This window comes from Psammomys obesus, unplaced genomic scaffold, assembly GCF_907164565.1.
Source record: "Psammomys obesus unplaced genomic scaffold, mPsaObe1.curated_primary_1811, whole genome shotgun sequence".
Lineage (NCBI taxonomy): Eukaryota > Metazoa > Chordata > Mammalia > Rodentia > Muridae > Psammomys > Psammomys obesus.
In genome coordinates this window covers 654,821-675,688 of record NW_026596345.1, presented here as the reverse complement: position 1 = coordinate 675,688, position 20,868 = coordinate 654,821, and the positions used below count along the sequence as shown (strand labels likewise).

The following is a 20,868-nucleotide window of genomic DNA, read 5'->3' as shown; positions in this document are numbered from 1 at the left end:
CAGATGCCTCCTTGCTGCCCATCAGCTTTGTCTAGCCATCAGCTAAGGAGGCCATGAAGCAGGACATAGACAATAGTCGGTGGTGGTCCTGATGCTAGGTTCTCTTTACCCCTAATTCAGTGCTTAAACACTAGACACCACAGGGATCCTTCAAGAACAGGAGCTCCCACGAAGCACAGCTTTGGACTCAGCCTGTAGGAGAGCATCAACCAAAGACTGTAGCTGAGTCTCCAGGATTCATTCTTCCCCGGGACGGCAAATCACTCTCATGGCCCTACTTCTCTGGTTGGCTTTGAGGGCTCAAAGAATAAATTGATGAACAAAGTCCATAATAAAGCTCACAACAGTCCTCAGAACATCAGGGGCATATGAAAGCAGGTCACCGGCCCCACTTAGATTCAGGAAGCAAACTCTGGTACTAGAAAAACCAACTATCTTGAAGTTTACTTCACTATGCGAAGAACAGAAAATACTATGAATTTTTTTATTGTCATGGGCTTTCAAGTGACATCTTTTTCCTACGTAAGTTAAAATAGCATGTGTTTCAGACTGTCAGCAAACTTGAAGAATATGAGAAAAGAGTCACAAGTGGTCTATTCTAGAAGCCCTCTGGTGACAAGCCCTGAACGGCCTTGATACACAATTTTAAAGGACAGGTTAAAAATACATTTTTTCTCACATATAGGTTGTTTTACTGAAGAAATATATACACCCTTTTATATCAAATGCACCCTTAGTAAGGCCAAGGAATTCTCCCATTCATTGATGACATTTTTCTTTTATCTTGACTGCACATGGGCAAAATTTGTACTTACACATGCAGAAACAAAACTTTTAAGGGTTTATAAATGTACCCTAAACAGCTGGCAGGTAATTCCAACCAGGGTCTGTATAAGCCAAGGTCCTCAAAGATGTTTAAAGGAAGTACATGACAAAGTCATGGGGATGGGCCTCATAACTGACAGCTAAAAAAATGGGTAGTAGTGTCAGCATAGCCATGAGGACGGTGTAATTCACACGGGCCTGAGAGTCTAGCTAGTTCATCATGATATTCTAGAATCCAAAAAGATGAGAAGCTTCGCAAACCACTATTATTTGAATATGATTTGAGACTACGTTCCAAGGATCAATTTAAAATTCATCCCACTGCAAAGTGATGAAGAATGTGGACAGCTAACTGTGGTGTGTAAAGGTAGGGGTACTGGGAGATGAGTAGAATTAGGTAGGTCACAGGATGGAGTGCCTATGACTGAACACTGGTGGTTTCTTGGAGAGGCCAAAAGGAACACGCGTGTATTCCTTCCTCCTCCCACATGATATTCTGAGCCAGCATGGAAATCAGCAGACATACCAGTGGCAGACCCTCGACCTTGTACTCCAAAACTGTGAGGCAAAATAAACTTCTTTATGAAGTTATCTAGCCTCAGGCATTTTCTTATAGTAATGAGAGAACAAACTAACACAAAAGCCTACAGAATCCTCACTCGGTCTGTATGAACAGAAATGTTCCCGTGCAAGTGAAGAAAGGTGAAGCCTAAATCATAAAAACTAAGTTTTGACCTCTGAACCAGCTCCCAGTATACAGACCCAGGATAAATGCAAGGTCAGTTTCCTTTGAAAAAGAGTGTTACTATACTGCCAAAAGCGTAGCTTGCCAATGTCTCTCTTCTCATGCTGTACCTATACACAGTGTTTGCTCAGACTGTCTGTGTACTAGAGAAAAGGAATAAGTCAGTTCTTTCAGGAACTAGTGGACAATGGCTTAGATGACACCAATTCCAAGAGACCCCAAAAGCCTACAGTGGCCCCAACTAGAGAAAGAGCTCATGGAAGTCAAGTCGTCTGTGGAGCCTTACTTCAGGCTCCTCTCTCTTTCTGTAGGCCCCTGATACCATCCTGTGGCTATTTCTCAATGTCTGGAGAGAAGAACAGACATGTCTGAAGAGAGGCATCTTCATCAACTCGAAGCATCCCCACATTGATGAAGCAAGGAGTTTTCTGTTTTTCTGCAAGGGGGAAACTGTCTGGAGAGGGTTGGAGCACATGGTTCCAAAGGCCCAGATCTGCTTTGTCACTTCCAGAGAGAACTCAGCATTTAAGTTGAAAGTTGCAATGTGGGTGCTCTTTGGTTTCAAAGAAATAGGCTCAGCTCAGCACATGGACATCAGGAAAAATCATTCCAACAAGAAAGAGCCCAGGCACTATCAAATTTCAATTGCTAGCTGAAAACCCCAATAGCTGCTCCAGATATAATATGCAATTATAGCCCAGAAACATAAATTATCAAGGCCACGGTCCTTTCATAATATAATAAATGAAGTATGGGCAACCACATATGTGGTAAAGATCCCAACCCCCAGTGTGTGTCACAAATACCTGGTTACCCGCAGGAGCTGGGGAAGAAGGAAAAGAAAAGAAACAGACTCTCCAAGTTCAACACTGACTGTCCTGAGGACAAAGGTGAAGGGGACAGAAGTGCTAAGGTCTGACCCATAAAAAAGGCTTTGACATTTCTCGCCAGTTGCAATCTTCTCTGTTTATGCCCCGAGGGCTCTGTGTGACTAGTAGATAATTATGAGGAGGCAGATAAGTACTGAACCTTCAGCAGAGGTGGTAATAGAATAGCAGAAGGGCGTTGCTCTCCTCTGGCAAGCTCCTGAAGTCCAGGGTATATCTGGACCCAGTGGAATGACACTAATTGAGGCCTCTGGGGAATGGGACACCACAGCCAAAGTCATGTGCCTCCCCACATCTCACATAATCTCTGACCCACAGCTTGAAGCTCTTTTGTCAAGGTTACCTCAGGAAAGGCTGGTCTTCAACAAACTCGGGGCAAGGAGAATCACATGTCCATCATTTCTGAATGTAGTACTCCTGGGGCCCTGACTCAGAAAGGCGTATGAAAAGCTTTAAAGACTGAAAAGGAACACAGAGGAAGCACACATGGATAACAACGCTTCCTTCTACACATGACCACTGGTACCTCTTACAGGCTTAGCGTGGCACACCTACTTAAATCCTGAAGGCTACGAAAGGGTGACATCATTAACCATAAAGTAAGGTGACATGTGCACCTGCCAGCACAGTGAAAAGTGCACCCAGGAAGCCAGCATTGGCAAATGCCCAGAAGGCTCCCAGAGAACAACATAGTGGTACCATGTGGACCAGAGGAAGATGTGTGCTCAGGCACTTCTGAGACCATCTCTGTGCACCAGCCCTACAGACTATGTGATTCTTTTTGTGTGACTTCTCTTCTGCCTGACATTTGCCCTTCACATTCATCTCTCCCTGATTACAGCTAAGCAGAAATTCTGAGCTCTGTTAACTGCTTGCTGGAGAAGATGTATGTGTAGTCCCTGTGGAGACGAGAGCAGGAACAGGGAAGTCAAAGAGAGGACATGCCCCTCCCCAACTAGTTCTCCCTGTGTCCCTCCTTGTCTGCACACAGCTGTCTATTGTGTCAACTGTGAACTGAGCTCCCCCTGTACACTGAGATCTGCCTTCTGCTAGAGGGCAAATCAGGTCATACCCAAAGAGGTGCCTCTCCTCATCACACAGGCGATTCCTCACACCTGCCTGCCAACTGAACCCAGGACTCACAAAGGTTCTCACTAAACATCGACAAAATGAAATAAGACAGCAAACACAGAGAGGGCCAGTGCAATGCACAGAGCTAAGAGTAGCATATGAAAGGATTAGAAAATAAATTAGAGGAAACTTGAAGGATTTAGAATCCATTTCAAGTGCACGGGAAGAAAATCTCTCTGGGAGAAGGGGCCCAGGCTGACACAGGGGCAGTCTCTGGTCCCACCCTCAGCTGGCAGCCTGCTGAGGTTTGGACTTGGCTGTTCCTGATTCTCTCCTGCACTCCTACAAGGATAATGCATCTCTCAAACTGGATCAGAACCAGCCAAGATCTGGCTAAGCTGCAATCCCCAAGCCCCTAAGAGTCTGAGGCCCTCTCAAAACTGAGACCCACATATCCAGGTCCTCTGTTATTCCTAAAGGCTGCCAGATCTACACCGAACCACTCCTTTAAATTGCTGCTTAAAATCTGAATGACTTAAACTAATGACTAAATTGATTCTTTTAGAAATTGTTGCATTCTGAAAGGAGCCGTAGTAGCAGCCATACTGTGACCAATGTGAAATGACATATGATTTACACATCAGGAAGAGCTTTTCACAGCATAGACGCTGCCCTGTCGGTCCTTGGAGAAAAGACATGGGTTGTTGCCCATGAATAAGAGCCCAGACCCACGATGCCCCTTAGCCTGACTCCCCAATTTAACACAGGGCTGCAGAGCTATGGACCTTAGTCCTTTCAAAACCAAAGTCCGCCTTTCTCACCGCCTTTGGCAAGAACACCTCTTTTCCCCCTGTAAAATTCTTTCCACGTTTCCCACACGATGATAATATTAATTATTTCTAATTAATTAATTAACTAACTAATTAATTGATGCTCCCACTACAGGCCCTCACAGCACCGATAATTTCACATCGCACTCCTCAGCCCCACTTGAAAAGTCCCACACAGGGGCTAGGGAGATGTTTCGCTGGCTAAGAGCTCTCGTTACTCTTGCAGAGGACCCAGTATTCCACTGCCATCACCCAAATAGTGGCTCACAACCAAATGTAACTCCAGTTCCAGAAGATCTCATGCCCTCTTCTAGACCTCTGCAGGCACCAGGCCTGCAGAGGGTGCACAGACTTGCACGCAAGCAAAACACCCCCACACACAAAATAAAATAAATTTCTTAAGACTGTTTTTAAGAAACGTCAATATGTAGTTTTGGAAACCCAATAATGAATGTACATTTCTTGCCTAGAGATTGCATGTATAAACTTGTTTCTATGTACTCTTCTTGAAGAAGACTTGCTAATGTTGCAAAGCTGGTACTCGGTAAATATGTGTGAGTGAAAAAATGAATTTAAAATAAATTCCAATCAAACACTGGGGGCAAATATGGATTCGGGAGCAATTAAGAATTTAAGGTAGTCAGGCACTCCTTTAATCTCAGCACTCTGGAGGTAAAGGCAGGCAAATCTCTGAGTTCCAGGCTAGCCTGGTCTACAGAGTGAGTTCCAGGACAGCCAGGGCTACACAGAAAAACCTTGTCTCGGGGAAAAAACTTAAGTGCCTGTTTGTCCCTTTCCTGAAAGTCAAGGGCTCTGATAACTTTCTAGTGACAAGGGCTGGCATACCACAGTGCATTCTCTGCTACGCATGACCCTAAACACTCTCTTTTGCATGTGTTTAAATGGATGGACCCCATTCTTCCCACACAATTCCTAGATGTGGAAAGAAAAAAAAAATTATCATTAAAGCTGGTACTGGTCCATTTCTCTGGGCCTTGGTTTGATTTGGTTATGAACCACTGCCTTAAGGGAAGCAATTCATTGTCTGAAAAAGAGATGCACTTTGAAATAAAAACTGACCAGGAAATTTTCACAGTGACTTCTTATATTCCATACACCCTTGCAGGCCTTAACTGACCTCAGACTTTTTCATGGTATGCCTTCAAATGCTAAAATTATTAGCAGCATATTTGAAAAGATTCTAAATGAACTTCAGTCAGCAGTAATTGCAACAAAATGTCTACTACACAAAATGATGTCTCCTGGGAACAGGAATCGCCTGTTCTGCTCTCTTCTCTAGTCTGTCTTGCAGGCAGCTGGCTGCAGATGGGGTGATGGCCTGCTGACATGACTGCTCTTCCACATGCTCCTGAGGTGGCAAAACTCTTAGGACAAATTGCTCCTCATCTGTGGTCACCAAGTACAATGACCCACTCCACACAGCGTTCCAAAGCCACATGCTCAACCAAGGCAAAACTCAGTGTCAGAAATGGAGGGGATGCGGACAGCTAGAAATGTCTCCTAAGATAAACTGCAGAAAAGGGCACAACTGTGAGGCGCGAAAAGGAGCCAAGGCGCTTGGAATCTTTTAACTGATGGCTTACACGGCGCGTGAGCAGAATTCCTCAGTTTCACCAGAACCCTGCATCTTATGACACAGACCTTTCCATGCCTCCTTAAATATGTTTGACACTGGATTCCCTTTCAAGCTCTGCACCGAGGCTGACAAACAGGAAGGGGCAACCGTGGCATCACCCCTGCAGAGGCTGAAGGGCTCGCACCACTCTTCTTGGAAACAGCAAAGAAAAAGACTGAAATTTGTATATGCCGAGGATCGTATGTAATTTATTGGGTCCAACCGAGATCTCCACGAGATCTGTGCCCAGTAAGCGGCATTTCATGACTGCAGCCATGGTCTCATTTCTGAAGCAAAGTCTGGAGAAGTTCATCCCCACCTCAAGCCTATGCTTCCATTCATGACACTTTAGTGTCTGAACTGAAGTTCATCTTTCATTTAACCCATTCACAAAGGCCATTACTAAATGAACATTGAATGGGTACCTGAGCTACTCTGTAAGCAGATAGCAAGCCTGTATGCTAGCTGCTGCCTTCCGGGAGGAGCTTAGAGAGCAGAGCAGTTACCCAAACAAACAATGGCCAGAACCAGCAAATAGAAATGGGAAAGGTCGCTGCAGCTTAAAGTGAATGTAGAATAAATTGTCCTACATGGAACATTTTGAAAAGTGAGAAAGTTGATAAAATCAATTATGCAGAATAGCGGAGCTCTTGTGGGTACAATCCTTCAGCCATGGCCGTTTTCCTCCCTGTCTCAGGTTTGGAGTAACTTTCAATCTGGCTGACAGCCTAACCAGCCAGTTGAGGATAAAGGAGAAAGCTGAACAGTTTACACCCACCCACATTCCACCGAAACTTTAAGCAGTCTCTTACTTTCAAGGAGGTTCTAAGTGATTCAAAGGGGGGTACTTATACACTTTTGAGGACCACCCTTTACAAACAACATAATCCTATAAAACACAGCTTGTCTGAAATGCCTGCCCTTTGCTGTCCACCAAGACCCCACTATCTTGGGAGTTTCTCACAGAGCTCCTGTTTGTAGTTGGACAGGTGTCCAACAGCCCTTTCCCAGAAAGCTAGGACCAAAGGATGAGAAGAACCCTGAACAGCAACCTCCAATCTCTGTCCCCAGTGGGAATTAACAGTAAAGGGAAAATTCCAAGTTGGCTGGAATTAAGCTAGGAGATACACACCCAATTGGTGGTATCATCTCTTACATTGGTTCATTTAATTCACAATTGATGATATTTATCCTAATGTGGCAGTTTAAGTCTCTGTTTCTGAAGCACGGATGTATGAAGCAAACTCTAGTTGAGATTTTTAAGAGGAATGGCTTAGGCCTCTTAAAGAAAATTAAATAATCAATCTTGAGTCTTTAAATGAGTATACCAAGATGTTGGTGCTAAAAAACCTGCATAAGAACCACTGATAAAATCAATGGCATCAACAAAAACAGCAAAACCAATGCACCAAAACCACTTCATAGTCATAGTATGAAAGTTACCATGTCAGCAGCTCAGAGGCTACGGATTTCCATTAACGCCATCTGTCAGATGTGAAAAGTGAGGCTGAGCAGGATAATGAACTTACCTCACCCAGCTGAGTCTTGAAAATCAGCTAGACTCCTACATTAAGATGTACATGTTTATTTAGTTCCAAACTTCAAAGCACCATCCTTTTCCTCTTCCCAAATCCAATCAGTTATCAAACCCTCCATTTGTTTTCTTCAGTGGGTGGCTGTTACATACTGTCCTCCTTCCCCTGTGTCTGCGCTGGCTGACATACAGCTGTGGGGTCAGTTGGGAAGTGGGGGTGGGGGAGCCTTTCCTCATAGCAAGCTCACTGCTGGATTTATTTATTCCTCTCCCCAAGACTGAGTGTTTGTTTGGGTAGGTCTAGAAAAAAGAAGCTGGTAAGTGTCAACCTTCCTTAGTTCCTCCTGCCTGCTTACTGTCTAACCTTTTGTCCAGGCTGCTGCAATGGGACAGGGGTCCTCATGAAACCTAGACTGACTGTTTTTCTTGCCCTAAGAGCCTTTTCAGCTTTTCTGTCCATTCAACCCACTTTCAAGCTCCCAGCAGAACGCAATCCAGGCCTCATCCAATCATTTCTCCGCCACAGACTGCTGAGCTCCTGGAGCAATCTTTCTTTTAATAATAAATTTTCTACATTTTTCCCAAATGATCATCTGTGTACTCCTTTCTCTGCGATCTGCAAACCAGGCAGTACTGTTTAGTCATATTTATCTCTTACCTGATCTTCTTCTCATTCATCCATCCCCAGCAAAGCTCCAAATGTGGAGGGCCTTGGCCACAGAACATCCTGTGCTGTTAAAATGGCTGTGGCACGGCTGACTGAAGGAAGGATGAAGAAGTGGGTGAGGTACTGGGAAGGGCTAAGCCTAGAAGTAATACTTCAACTTAAGTCTTTCTATGCATTTCAGACCCGTATGTGGACATTGTGTGTGTGGGCATGCGCACCCATGCCCGCACAAATTCTGTTCAAATCCTGAGAAACAGAATTCAGGCTTTGTCTACTCTGAGCATGGACTTTATTACTCAACTGCATCTACTCCACATTACTTTTTAAGAATTATAATTTAAAAAATAAAGTTTTTATGCTTCTCTTATGCAAATCCAGACAGACGTTTTTCACATATTCCAAGCAGAACACATATTGATTGAGAAAACAGTTCCAGTGAGCCTAAGTCACTTGCTGGCAGTGGAGAGGGTCCAAAGAAGATGGAAATGTATTCATTCCTTGATTTAAAAAAAATGCTTTAACCTGATTCCCATTCAATGAAGGTGACAAGTGTTGGAAGATAGAATTTAGCACCTAACATCATTCCTCTGCTTCAAAGGACCCTTTACTATTAGGTGAGGCACACCTCTCTCTCTCTCTCTCTCTCTCTGTGTGTGTGTGTGTGTGTGTGTGTGTGTGTGTACATGACACTACTTACTACAGGAAAGAATCTGTCCCATTTCCCCAAGCCAAAATGTTTAACTAGTAGTCATTTCCACCAAGTGGCCCATAATTGGAGTAACTATAAAAATCTAGGGCATGGTAGGGCAGGGTAGTGTGGGGGTGGGCAGGAGTCAAGTTGAAACCAGCCTTACTGAGTGTTATTGGAATTCACTCTTCGCTCAGCCAAAAATGTGCAGTCTGACCAAAGCAGTCCACTGGCTCAACTTCCCAAGCCACAGGCAAAGCTACTGTGGTTTATACATTTGGGTTAAAGAGACCCAAAACAGAAAGAAAGAAAAAAAAAATATATATATATATATATATATATAGAGAGAGAGAGAGAGAGAGAGAAGAGAAAGAGAAATGCATTATAATTCAAAATTAAGGGTAATTATGTATATCAGCCTGGAAAATATATCTCATATGGTACACTCAGTCACTGAACCCCAGAGCACAAAACTCCGGTGCTCCAAATACAATCTAAAACTGAAAATAAAAGGTACAAAGGGCGGAAGGAAGGGTGGAGGGTTGCTACAGGGCTGTGGCTCGGAGAAGGCGGCTGCCGCCTTGGGGAAACACGTTAATAACCAACCCAGCGGTAGGTTCTGTGTGGCATAAGCCACCAGTTACTGTTCTCAACACTACAGCTGCCAGAGGGGCCAAATAGGAGGTTGGCATAAAATTGCATAAGAAAATAATGCCACAGGATTGCACAGAAATCTAAAGCACAGAGTGGGTAAGGGCTTCACGTAAGCCAATACCATTACAGTTTCTCCCCGGCCCTGCTACAAGGTCCTATTTCACTCAAAGGACATCCATATCCATTACCAGATGCTCAGCCATGGTGCATGTGCCAAGCACAGGAGCAGATACTGTCCTCAGGTACCAGACTCCAAGCAGACATTTCTTTACCCTGTGACCAGGCCTCTAAGCTGACAGAAGCTATGCTGACTGCTCCTTACCACCCTGCTCCATTCATTTACCCTATAACTGTTATGTAAAGGTCACAGTGAATTCTGAAACCAGTAGTCAAACTCAAATCCTCACTAGCAAGCTGGCATGGGGACTCACTGTTTGGCTTTCTTCTGCCAGGACTACAGGAAGGAGAGTAGAGGCAGACTGGCAACCATCTGACTTAGGAAGATAATTGCAATTTAGCAGTGAGGGAAGTCAGGGAGGAAACGGAAGCAAAATAAATGGACACAAAGGGTGAGTTCCCCATCTGAGAGGACACTACCTTAAATTTAGGCTCCAAGGAATAACCAGTGACAGAAAACTGGGGCACTTACAACTGTGGTGAGAAGTCTGGTCAGATTTCACTTCAGAAAACAAAGCAGAGGTTCCCAACCAGGCCAGCAAGGGGAGAAGAAGGTGAGGGCAGGGGAAGGCTAGGGTTGGCCTCTGAGCCACAGACCTACAAAGTGTGGATATGGTTTCAGTGTTCCTAAGTGATGATGTTGCAACCTAGTGAACAAAGAGCAGGAAAGCTGGTGGGCATCCTGCAGTGCCTGGGAGAGTCCTCAAAAGACCGAATTATCTAGCTCAGAATGGCACTAAAATAAAGGGCAAATAAAAGGGGAACTGGTCTACAATCAGAAAAAGAGTAACATCAGCAACCTCTGCGTTGCCCTAAGAAGAGCCATCCCGCTTAATGGGCTCAGGTCGCAGGTTCCCTCAGTGAGCATTAATCCATGGTCAGAAGCAACACTATGACAAGCTGACAAGTGCACCATGAAGTATATTCCCCTGCCAACTGCTCCCTCCCAATAGGTTCCACAATTTTGCTTGCACGATATCTCATCCACAATTTTTTTAAGTGTTGTTGGCTAAAGAATATGTTATCCTTGGCAAAGTCCTTCCTCTCTTCTTCCTTCCCTCCCTCCCGCCCTCTCCCTCTCTCTCCCTCTCTCTGATTAATAAATTGCCTTCATCCTCCAATATTGTGACCTTGGCCTATTGGTATATAAAGCCCACAGATGGATCTCGATTCAAGGCTAAGGACAACTTGAGAATGCACTATCCAGAGAAGGATCAACTCTGAAATTCTCCATCTCAAGTGGTAGGAGAGACATCCCAAGCCAGACACCATGGCAACCTGATATCTATGGGACCCATCCATCCTAACTAAGGAGAATTCTGAGACTTTTTACAGAGCTGAGACTCAAATCCACATAGGTCAAGTACATGTTATATCACTATATAGGCACTACCCCCACCTGAACCAAGGGCATATCTTCCTTATGTTTACATTTAATTTTTTTAATTTATTGTATGTCTCTGTGCATACATGTGTGAGGACGTGGGTTGCGCATGTGTGCTCATACATGTGGAGCCCAGACAACAACCACGGGTGCCACTCTTCAGGTACTCTTTACCTATTTTTTAGACAGCATCTCTTGCTGACCTAGAACTTGCCAATTACACAAGTTCTACAAAAGACCAGTAAGTTCTAAGTTTCCCTCCATGACCCCCACCTCAGCATTTTTATATGAGTTCTAGAGCTCAAACTCGAATTCCCATGTCATAAAGGCAAGCACTTTACCAACTAACCGTATCCTTACCCAGTCCTTGTTTGCTTTGTTTTTGTTGTTTGTTTGTTTGGGAAAGTGGTTGGTTTTTTTTTACTTTGTTGTTGTTGTTATTGGTGGTGGTGGTGGTACTGGTGCTGGTTGGGTGGGTGGTTGGTTGGTTTTGGCTTTGGTTTTAGAGGGAGCTGTTTCTAATGCCAAGGCTGGCCTCACCAACCTCCTGGTCCCAACATCTCAAGATCTGCTGTCATAGGTAGTAGGCACTACACCCTGATAAATCAAGGGTATTCCTAACACAGTGGAGATGTCTCTTGATACCACTGCACCAACAAGGTGAGTAACTAATCAGGACATACATCATGGTGTGGATAAAAGAAATGACGAAGAGGCACATCAGTCTCATGGTCTACTCTTAAAAGAACAATGCTTCATAATGCCGTGCCTGGGCATCAATCCCCTAGCCTACCGCTGCTTATCCAGAAATTTTGCCATCCCCCTCCAGCACAGCTGTCCTAGAGTAGAGCAAGTAGTATGTTGCCAGCATTTTCTACCGAGGAAAGCTGTGTTCTCTACGTTAACTGTTAAAATTAAAATAGTCCAAGTGTAGCTTCAATTCCTAAAACTGAGGTTCCAATTATAATCTTGCTCAGATTCTGGAAACCGGTGTTTGTGGGGGCTCAGAACACGAAGAAGCATCTCCTTCTATTTATACATGTGACTAATTTCTCTACTCAGCACTGGGCCAGGTTGTTGCTGTGGCTAATTCCATTTGATGAGACAGCATTCCTTCACCCACACATTCCTGCCTCAGTACCTGTTTGCCTCACTTTAGTCTGCTTAAGTTGTACCAGCACCTATGGAAGGCTGAAACACAAGGAGTTAATTTAATCATTGATTGTGGCAAGGCTTGGCAGGCCTCAGTTCCACCTACTACACATCAGTTGCCATTGTTAATACTTAAGACAACTTAGATTATCCAGGAAATGGAGCACAGCAGCCAGTGTATGCGTGGGGTACACAGACTGGCTTTATTGACTGGCTTTGCTGAACCTACTAGTACTATGTTGAGCACTCAGACACTCTCTAAGGCCACACACTTATCACAGAAGCCACACCCTGTCTGCATGACCCTTCTGATTTGGACAGTGTTGAAGTTCTTGGCCTTTGGCTTTGTTCTTTGGCTAGCCAGTCTTGAGGACGAGTCAGCAGGAACACCTAATCTAATCACCCATCACAGCAGCGTGGCTACTACCCAAACACAATGGCTGCCTCTGCAAATCTCCAGAAGTAATTAGCTCATGCACATAGGGAATACCAGGTTGGGGGGCTAAAACTGGAAAGGAAAGGTCCAGCAGAGTAAATTTCCAAAAGCTCAAAGCTAATATTTGGACCAGAAAAAAAAAGTGGGCACTTTTGATTCCCTTCTAGATATATCGAGAGCTACTGGGGATAATCCAACTCTGCATCACCGAAGTCAAGAGTGGCTCACTTGGGTCCCCCGTTCCTTAGGATGGTGGTGGCATCTGGGCCTGGCACAACGACAAAGCCTGTAAACAGCAGCATTTTAGGGTGAAGTCAAAAAGGCTGACACTGCATTTCGTTCACTTGAAAACAGCATCTTTCACAAGAAATTAAACAAACAATATTTTGTAAAAGGGAAACAGCTAGATGCTTCTGAAAGCACGGCCCAATGGATTCTTTTCCACAAGAATTCCTGGCAAGTTGGTGAAAAAAAATCTCTAGTATTATTAAAGCAAGTTTTTAAAAAACTCAAACCCAAATGGAGCTACGCATTCAGTATATAGGTCTCAGGGTCTGTTCTGTGTGACTCTAAGGACAGAACCCACGACCCGGCGCATGCTAATCAAGGATGCTACTGATACATACATATATGTGTGTGTGTGTGTGTGAATACACATATACGTACATATACATATATATTTAGATGTATGTATGCATATTTTCCCAGCCCTTGTTTCTATGAAACAGCATGTTGCTATGTATTTCTAGCTGGTCTTACACTAGCTATTAATCCAGGCTTGGCTCTAACTCAAGATCCTTCAGCCTCAACCTCCTCAGAGGACTGGCCTTCTGCTTGCTTCCATTTGTGTTTTAGATTGCTGATCCAGACCTGCTAAGTGGGTATCAGGCTCTCCTCCTGGGCTGCAACCTTAAGCAAACAAAGCACAATGTTCGTTGACTTGACTTGATGTTACACAACTCTTGCAGCAAACACTTGAGGCTTTGTAAGGCAGAGAGGTTTAGTAATCTCCCACCTTCTCCAAATTCAACAGGATGTCTAACCGTGCTATCTATTTGGATGGCTGCAGGCATTACAGAGTGGTCGCAGACTTCAGTGAGAAACCTTCTGGCCCACAGTTTCTGGGTCAGGATGGCAAATACTATCCTGACAGGATCCCTCTGGAGCTTCGGGGCTGGACCAGGTCATGGAGTAAGCAAGCATGCATTGGTGCACTGCTTGCTATGCCCCAGCCACATCCTCTGGGCCAGAGCTTCAAAGCCCTCCCTTCCTGCACACACCTCTCCCCACCCACTCACACCAAATACCCAAAGCAAGCAAATTACTTGTGAAAACTCTAGCACTGACTTCTCACCGGTGCTGAAGTTTCAGAAATGCTTACAACTCAGCAGCTCTTGGAGAAGGGCCTCATCCTTTTCATCTTCTTTTCCCAGGCCTTTCTCTTGCTTCTCTTCTTCATCTGTCTCCCAGATTTTTCCCTCTGCCTCCCTCTCCTGGCCTTGCTAGCAACCTATTCTCCTCTGCCTTCAATTCGGCTTCATCTCTGTGAGAGAGTGCATACATGGGCCTCTTGTGGCTTCTCCATAATGCCATCCTCCAAGGGAGTATTTCTCTGGCTTAAAGCAGCACAGGCTTTGAAAAGACAGCCTCCAGGGAGGGAGGGAGGGGCTACAGCACATCAGGAACAGCTGGGCTTTTAATAAAGTGCCCTGGCTTTCCTACGATGACCCAGGCAATGGCCTCTCTGCGCCTTTCCTCAGCCTGCGGTTCTGACAGAGGGATGTAACCAAGGCAGAGGGAGTCTGAAAGGCCAGTGGTAGACTGTGGAGGAGGGGACCAAAGTATGGTAAAAACCTGGCTTCCTGTTCACCACTGACACTGGGATTTTCTTAGTAGGTTTCCACAGTGGCCTCTCCCAGCACAGACTCTTCATCCATTAATCAGCAAAACATTTGCAAAACACACAAGTACCTCGTACCCCGAGCTACAAGTCAATCTAAATCTGGGAACATGGTCATCAGGCTGCTCAAACTTCCATTCTAATGGGAGAAACAGTGATAAAATAAGCAAGTGACTAAATACTAAGAGGGAACCAGGAGTAGCACAAGAGGACCCAGGCAGCTGTCCACCTTTAAAACTGACAAACTGACAACAGAGAGGCCTGGAGGAAACAAAGGATGAGTCATCTGAACATGTGAGGGAAAGCTCCTCGGGCAGAAGAATAGCATATGCAAAGATCCTGGGGAGAGAAATCAGTAAACAAGAAAAATGTAAGAAAGTCAGAATTGCTGCCATTAACAAGGACATGCTGCTGTGGCGGTGGAGGTGGTACAGAGCCATCCATCACACGACCATCAACCCTGTGGCCCAATGCCTGTTCGGGTGGGCACTGAGTTTCTACAGACTGTGGTCTTCCCACAGTCTGTAAACTTCCTGTTCCCCAGCTTACTCTTCCTCCTCACTGTGAGCCCCCATAGCTGAGCTCATTCTGTCAGTTTACCACTCCATCTAACTAGAGAACAAGAACTGAGTAGCAAACACAGTAAGAAAGGCCACATGCACATTTAATCACAATTCTGAAAAGACAGCAAATGTGCCAGAGTGAAGAGCGGAAGATCAAAAGTTCAGCTAGGAAGGAAGGGGAGGGGGACAAGCAGGGAGGGAAGAAGGGAGGGAAGAAGGAAGGGCAGGTAAGAAAAAAAAAAAAACGAGTATGGAGTCTCTTACAAGCCTGCAAGTGGCTGGCTTTAAACTCACTAGGAACCCCAGTCCTGTAAATTGGGGGAGTGGAAACAGCAAACCTTGAAATAACCTTGGGGAGCTGCTGAAGAGGTGAGGCACGTGGAGATCATGACCAGAAGCCCTTAATGGACCAGCTCTACTGGCAGCTTTCCCAATCTAACAGTCACTGCAAGTAAACTGCATCTTCCTGTCTCAAGTTGCTCTCAAAGATGTTCGGTATGCAAACGCTGTTCATTTTTATTTTGTATAGAAAAGAAAATAAAAATTCAGAGATTCTTCCCTGGTCTCCTTCAAGTCACAACCTCCTCTCTGTATCTTAAGCTGTCTGTACTGGCCAGAGGCTCGGAGCCCCTTGGTGCATTTCATGGAGCTCAATGAGCCTCGGGAGCTGTCCAGAGGCCCTCGGAGCTGTCCCTGCTTGGGGCCAAACTCTGCAGCGTCAGGTCAACCCAAGTCCAACAAACCTTGCCCTAGCTGCCTAGTACAAAAGACAGGACCGTCAGTGGGAGAGAGAGAGAGCCCCCAACTCCGGGGGTCAGTGGGAGAGCGCCCCCACCGCAATCACGCGCGCGAGCACACACACACACACACACATATATACAAATATATACCTAGCGCGCGCCCGCGACACAGCACGGACTTCCCAACCCCACAGAAGCGCACCGCGGCCGGCTGAGTTCAGGGTTTCCTCTTCCTCAAAGCAGCGGGGCCACCGCGGCGCGCCGCTCGCTCGCTCCCTCCCCAACGCCCCACGCCCGCCGCTCTCCCGGGAAGGCGCGCAGTCCGCCCTCTCCCACGCCAGCCTCTCCATGGAAGCCCCCGCCGCCCTGCCTGGCCCCAGAGGGAAGCCCCGCGTGGCCCCGGGAGGCGGGTCTTTCCTAGCGAACGCCTGCAGGGGTCCCCGCCAACCCATCGCGCCCCCATCCCGGGAGCGCGCTCTCCGGGGATTCCCCTCCCGTCTGCGACACCCGAGTGAACCCCGGAGTCGTCTCGCCGGCCGCCACCACTCCGCACAGCTTCCCGGCTCTCCGGCCCCAAGACGGCTGGCCGCAAGGTCCCGGGCGCACTCCGCGAGGTCCCAGCACCCCTACGCCGGTGGCGCAGCCCGCCGGCGCCCCCTCCAGCCGACCCTGCCCCGGCAGTCTCCACGGGTCCCGGCCCAGTGCCCCATGTCGGCGCCGCCCCCGGTGTCCGCTGCCCCCGTGTCTTCAGCCGCTCGGGACTCCCCTCTGCCCAGACCTCCCAACTGCAGCGCGCCCGCAGCCCCCACCCGCGCGCGCCGCGGGGCCCCGGGAGGAAACAAAAGTGTCTCCGCGGCGCCCTGGTCTTGCCCCGGTCCCCGCCCGGGCCGCCGAGGTCAGCGAGCCGGGCGCAGCGCCAGCCCAGCAAACTTTACAAACCTGCCCGGGGTCGCAGGACGCGGGGACGAGGGCTCCCGGAGGCCGGAGCTCCGGGGCCGGGGCCGTAGACCGGTGGCCGAGGCTCTGTCGCCCCTCTCGGGGCCGCGGACGGCGCTGGCTCTGCCTCTATCTCGTGCCCATCCTCGCCCGCTGCCGCTGCCCGAACGCACGCACTTACACTCGGGTCGCCGGCCGCTGCCGCCGGCTGCCGCTGCTCTCACTTCCTCTTCCTTCCTCCTGCTGGCCAGAGACACATCTTGCATCTAGGAGCATCCCGCGAGCTGCCGCGAACTCTCCTCCCGGGCGGCCGCTGCGGAGTTGCCGCCGCCGCCCCCGGCACCTGCGCGCGGACACGCGTGGTTGGCGCGTTTGCTTCCCGCCCCCGCACACTGCTGCCCGGCCCCCCGCCCCCCGCCGCACGGTGCCTAGGCCCGGGTGCCCACGACTTTCTGAAGTCCCCCTACTTAAAAAACGGGGAAATGTCACACAGCGTGACACAGTGTGCACACCTCAGCTCTGCTATAAATAGTGTTTGCTGAGCATGACTTCTCTGATGAGCTCAGAAACCGCGTTTTCGGGCATTAATTAACGCCGTCACCCTCGTAGCGCCACCTCTGGGGGACCCGGAGCTCGTGGCACCCTTTTGAAGCTTTCATTTTAGACACCTTGTTTGAGATTTTCTACCAAAGGGGAAAGTTTGGGCTGTTTTGAAACAGGTCCTCTGAGAAGCTCCTATGTGTGCTTGAACACGCTATCTTTGCTCTTCGGCGGCACGGCCCTTCTTCTCCATCTCCTACGACTTCACTGTAGTCTAAACTAGAAGATTTCCTTCAATGAAGCCCCTGGCATTTGTTTCTGGTAGGCATTGTATTATTATTGAAGTCATGCAACGTGCTTCAGTGGATATTTGGGAGTATTTGGAAAGTTCAGGGGAAACACATGTCCTCTTCGAATTCCGCACTCTGTGCTGGAGCCACTGGAGGGGTCAGGGAATTGATGTGCATGTCCTATCTCGCGAAAAGGGGAGGAGCTGGGGGCACTCCATAGACCATATCAGGATCTAAGGCAGAAAGCAATGCTCCCTTTAATATTAATCACCAAAATATTTAAATGTTAACCCTGTGCTAACTACCCGTTAGCAGCCATTAAGGATTTAGCATGAAAAACACAATAAATTGGCTTCATTGTTTTTATATTGATCTTTATCATTTCAGTAACTGGAAGTTCTACAGTTCCTACATAATAAATCAAACAGATAGTATATCGGGTTAGGATATATGTATGGAATTAAAATTAATTTCGTCAGTTTCTTTATTGAAATTTGTTTTCATGCAATATATTGCAGTCATGCTTTTCCCCTCCCCAAGCTCCTCCAAGAGACTCCCCACCAACCCAACTCTGTGCCTTTTATTCTCTCTCTTTAAAAAGACGAACAACCAAAAAGAAAATAAAACAAAATAACCAAGCCAAAAGATAATAATAATAAACAGGAGACACAAGTTGTATGTAAGCCGTAAAAACACAAAAAATGGGAACCAAAACATACAAGCAAAGATGAATAAGACCAAAAAAAAAATGCCTGAACAAATCAATTTAAGACAAAAACTTTACAAAGACATGATTGAGTTCATTTTGTATTGGTCATCAACTAATGTTCCTTTGGAAACAGGTGTCACTGGCAGGTCCCTTCTTGGTTAGGCATAAGAGCCTGTGTCCTCTTCCTCGTCTCAGTCCTGGGAATCTGTCAGGCTTGAACCCGTGAAGGCCAGGGCGTGCTGCCACAGTCTCTGTGAATTGAATTCATGTGTGTCAGTTCTGTGGCGTCTGAAGAACAGTTTCCTTCATCTACACCCTGTGGCTCTTAACATTCTTTCAAACCCTGAGGGGAGGCTTTGGAGAAGATAACACACTTAGGACTAAGTGCTTCAAAATCTCTTACTCTTTGAATATTGTGCAGCTGTGGGTCTGTGCTAGTTTCCATCTATTGCTCATCTGAAATAAAACATACAATATTTGTGTTTTGGGGACGTGGGTCACCTCACTCATGTTGATATTTTTTAACTGCAACCATTTACCTACAAATTTTATAACTTAGTTTTTCTTAAACAATTGAGTAATAGTCCATTGTGTAAATGGCGCACATTTTTATCATCCATTCGTCAGATGATGGACATCTAAACTGTTTCCAATTTATGACTATTATGAATACAGCAGCAAAGAAGGTGGATGAGCAAGTATCTCTGTAAAAGAAGATAAAATCCATTGGGTGTATGCCGAAGAGTGGTTATAGCTGGATCCTCTTCAAGCTTCCTGAGGAACTGTGGCACTGATTTCCATAGTGGCTGCACAAGTTTGTACTCCCACCAGCAACGGAGGAGTGTTCCCCTTCCCTCACATCCTTGCCAGCCTGAGCTGTCATTTGTTTTGTTGATCTTGGCCATTCTGTCTGGTATAAAATGAAATCTCAAAGCTGTTTTAATTTGAATTTCCCTGATGACTAACATTTCTTTAAGTGCTTCTCCGTCATTTATGTTTCATCGTTTGAGAACGCTCCACTTAGTTCTGTATCCTAACTTTTAAATAGGTTTTTCTTTTTCTTGAAGTCCAGTGTTTTGAGTTCTTTATATATTTTAAATACTAACCCTCTATCAGATGTGTAATTAGTAAAAATATTTTCCTGTTGTATAGCTAGCCTACCACTTTCTTGGAATAGTAGTGTCATTTGCTCTCTTTGCTTTTCAGTTTCATAAGGTTCCATTCACTAATTGTTGATCTTGATGCCTGCCCTATCAGTGTTTTGATTAGAAAGTTGTTTTTTTTCCCCTTAGCCAATGAGTTCAAGACTATCCCCCACTTTCTCTTGTATCAGATCTGAGATGTCTGAGTTGAGGCTCTCGATCCATTTGGAGTTGCAGAATGACACATGAGCATCTATTTGCATTCTTCTACATGCAGCTGTTCTGTTTGGCCACCATGATACCATCTGTTGAAAATGCTGTCTTCTCTACAATGTGTGTTTTTAGCTTCTTTTTCAAAAATCAGTGTTCAGAGGTGTATGGATTTATGTCTGAGTCTTCAATTATATTCCAATGATTGACATGTTTGTTTTTATACCAGTACCACGCTATTACTATATGTTATTACTATAGCTTTGTAGTACGATTTGAAGTCTGTTGTAATAATAAAGGAACTGCCTCCAACAGTTCTTTTATTATTCAGGAATGTTTTAGCCATCCTGTTTATTTGTTGTTGTTTTTTTGCCCATATGAAGCTGAAAATTGTTTTCTTCAATTTATATAAAGAATTGTGTTGAAATTCTGACGGGATTTGATTGAATCTGTAAATTGCTTTTGGTAAGATGCCCATTTTCAGTATATGAATCCTATTGATACATGAACATGGGATATCTTTCCATCTTCTGATGTCTTCTTCAGAACCGTTTGTTTGTTTGTTTGTTTGTTTGTTTGTTTGTTTGTTTGATTGTTTGTGTTGAGACAGGGACTTTTTACGTAGTCGGACTGTCCTGGAACTCACTATGTAGATGAATGAGGCCAGTGTCAAGGTCACAGAGATCCTCCACTTGCCTCTGCCTCCTGAGTGCTAAGTGTGGGGAGTGTGCAGCCATACTCAGCTTTCTTCAGTATCTTAATGTTTTTGTCGTACAAGTCATTCACTTGCTTGATTAAAGTTATTCTGAGATTTCTTTTTAGGAATATTTTGAAAGATACTGTTTCCCGAGGGCTAATATCCAGAATATATAAAGACCTCAAGAAGTTAAACAGCAACAAATCAATTAATCCAACTAAAAATGGGGAACAGAGCTAAACAGAGAATTCTCAATAGAGGAATATCAAATGGCAGAGAAACACTTAAAGATATGTTCAACGTCCTTCATCATAAGGGAAATGCAAATGCAAATAACCCTGAGATTTCACCTTACACCCATCAGAATGGCTGACATGAATAACTCAAGTGACAACACATTCTGCAGAGGATGTGGAGAAAGAGGAACCCTCCTCCACTGCTAGTGGGAATGTAAA

The 20,868-nt window shown here is 45.8% G+C and overlaps 1 protein-coding gene across 4 annotated transcripts in view; it reads right to left on the bottom strand.

The window, feature by feature from the left end:
• Positions 1 to 17,119, bottom strand: part of Elmo1 (engulfment and cell motility 1) — a 517,373-nt gene extending 500,254 nt beyond the window's left edge. For 2 of the 4 annotated variants that reach the window (XM_055597230.1, XM_055597234.1), the window contains exon 1: positions 16,829 to 16,982. The gene's annotated coding sequence lies outside the window, so the exon portion shown is untranslated. Of the gene's footprint in view, positions 1 to 16,039; positions 16,058 to 16,828; positions 16,983 to 17,006 lie in introns of those variants that run through there. The other 2 variants (XM_055597231.1, XM_055597233.1) reach the window with 2 other exon arrangements.
• Positions 17,120 to 20,868: the final 3,749 nt, after the last annotated feature.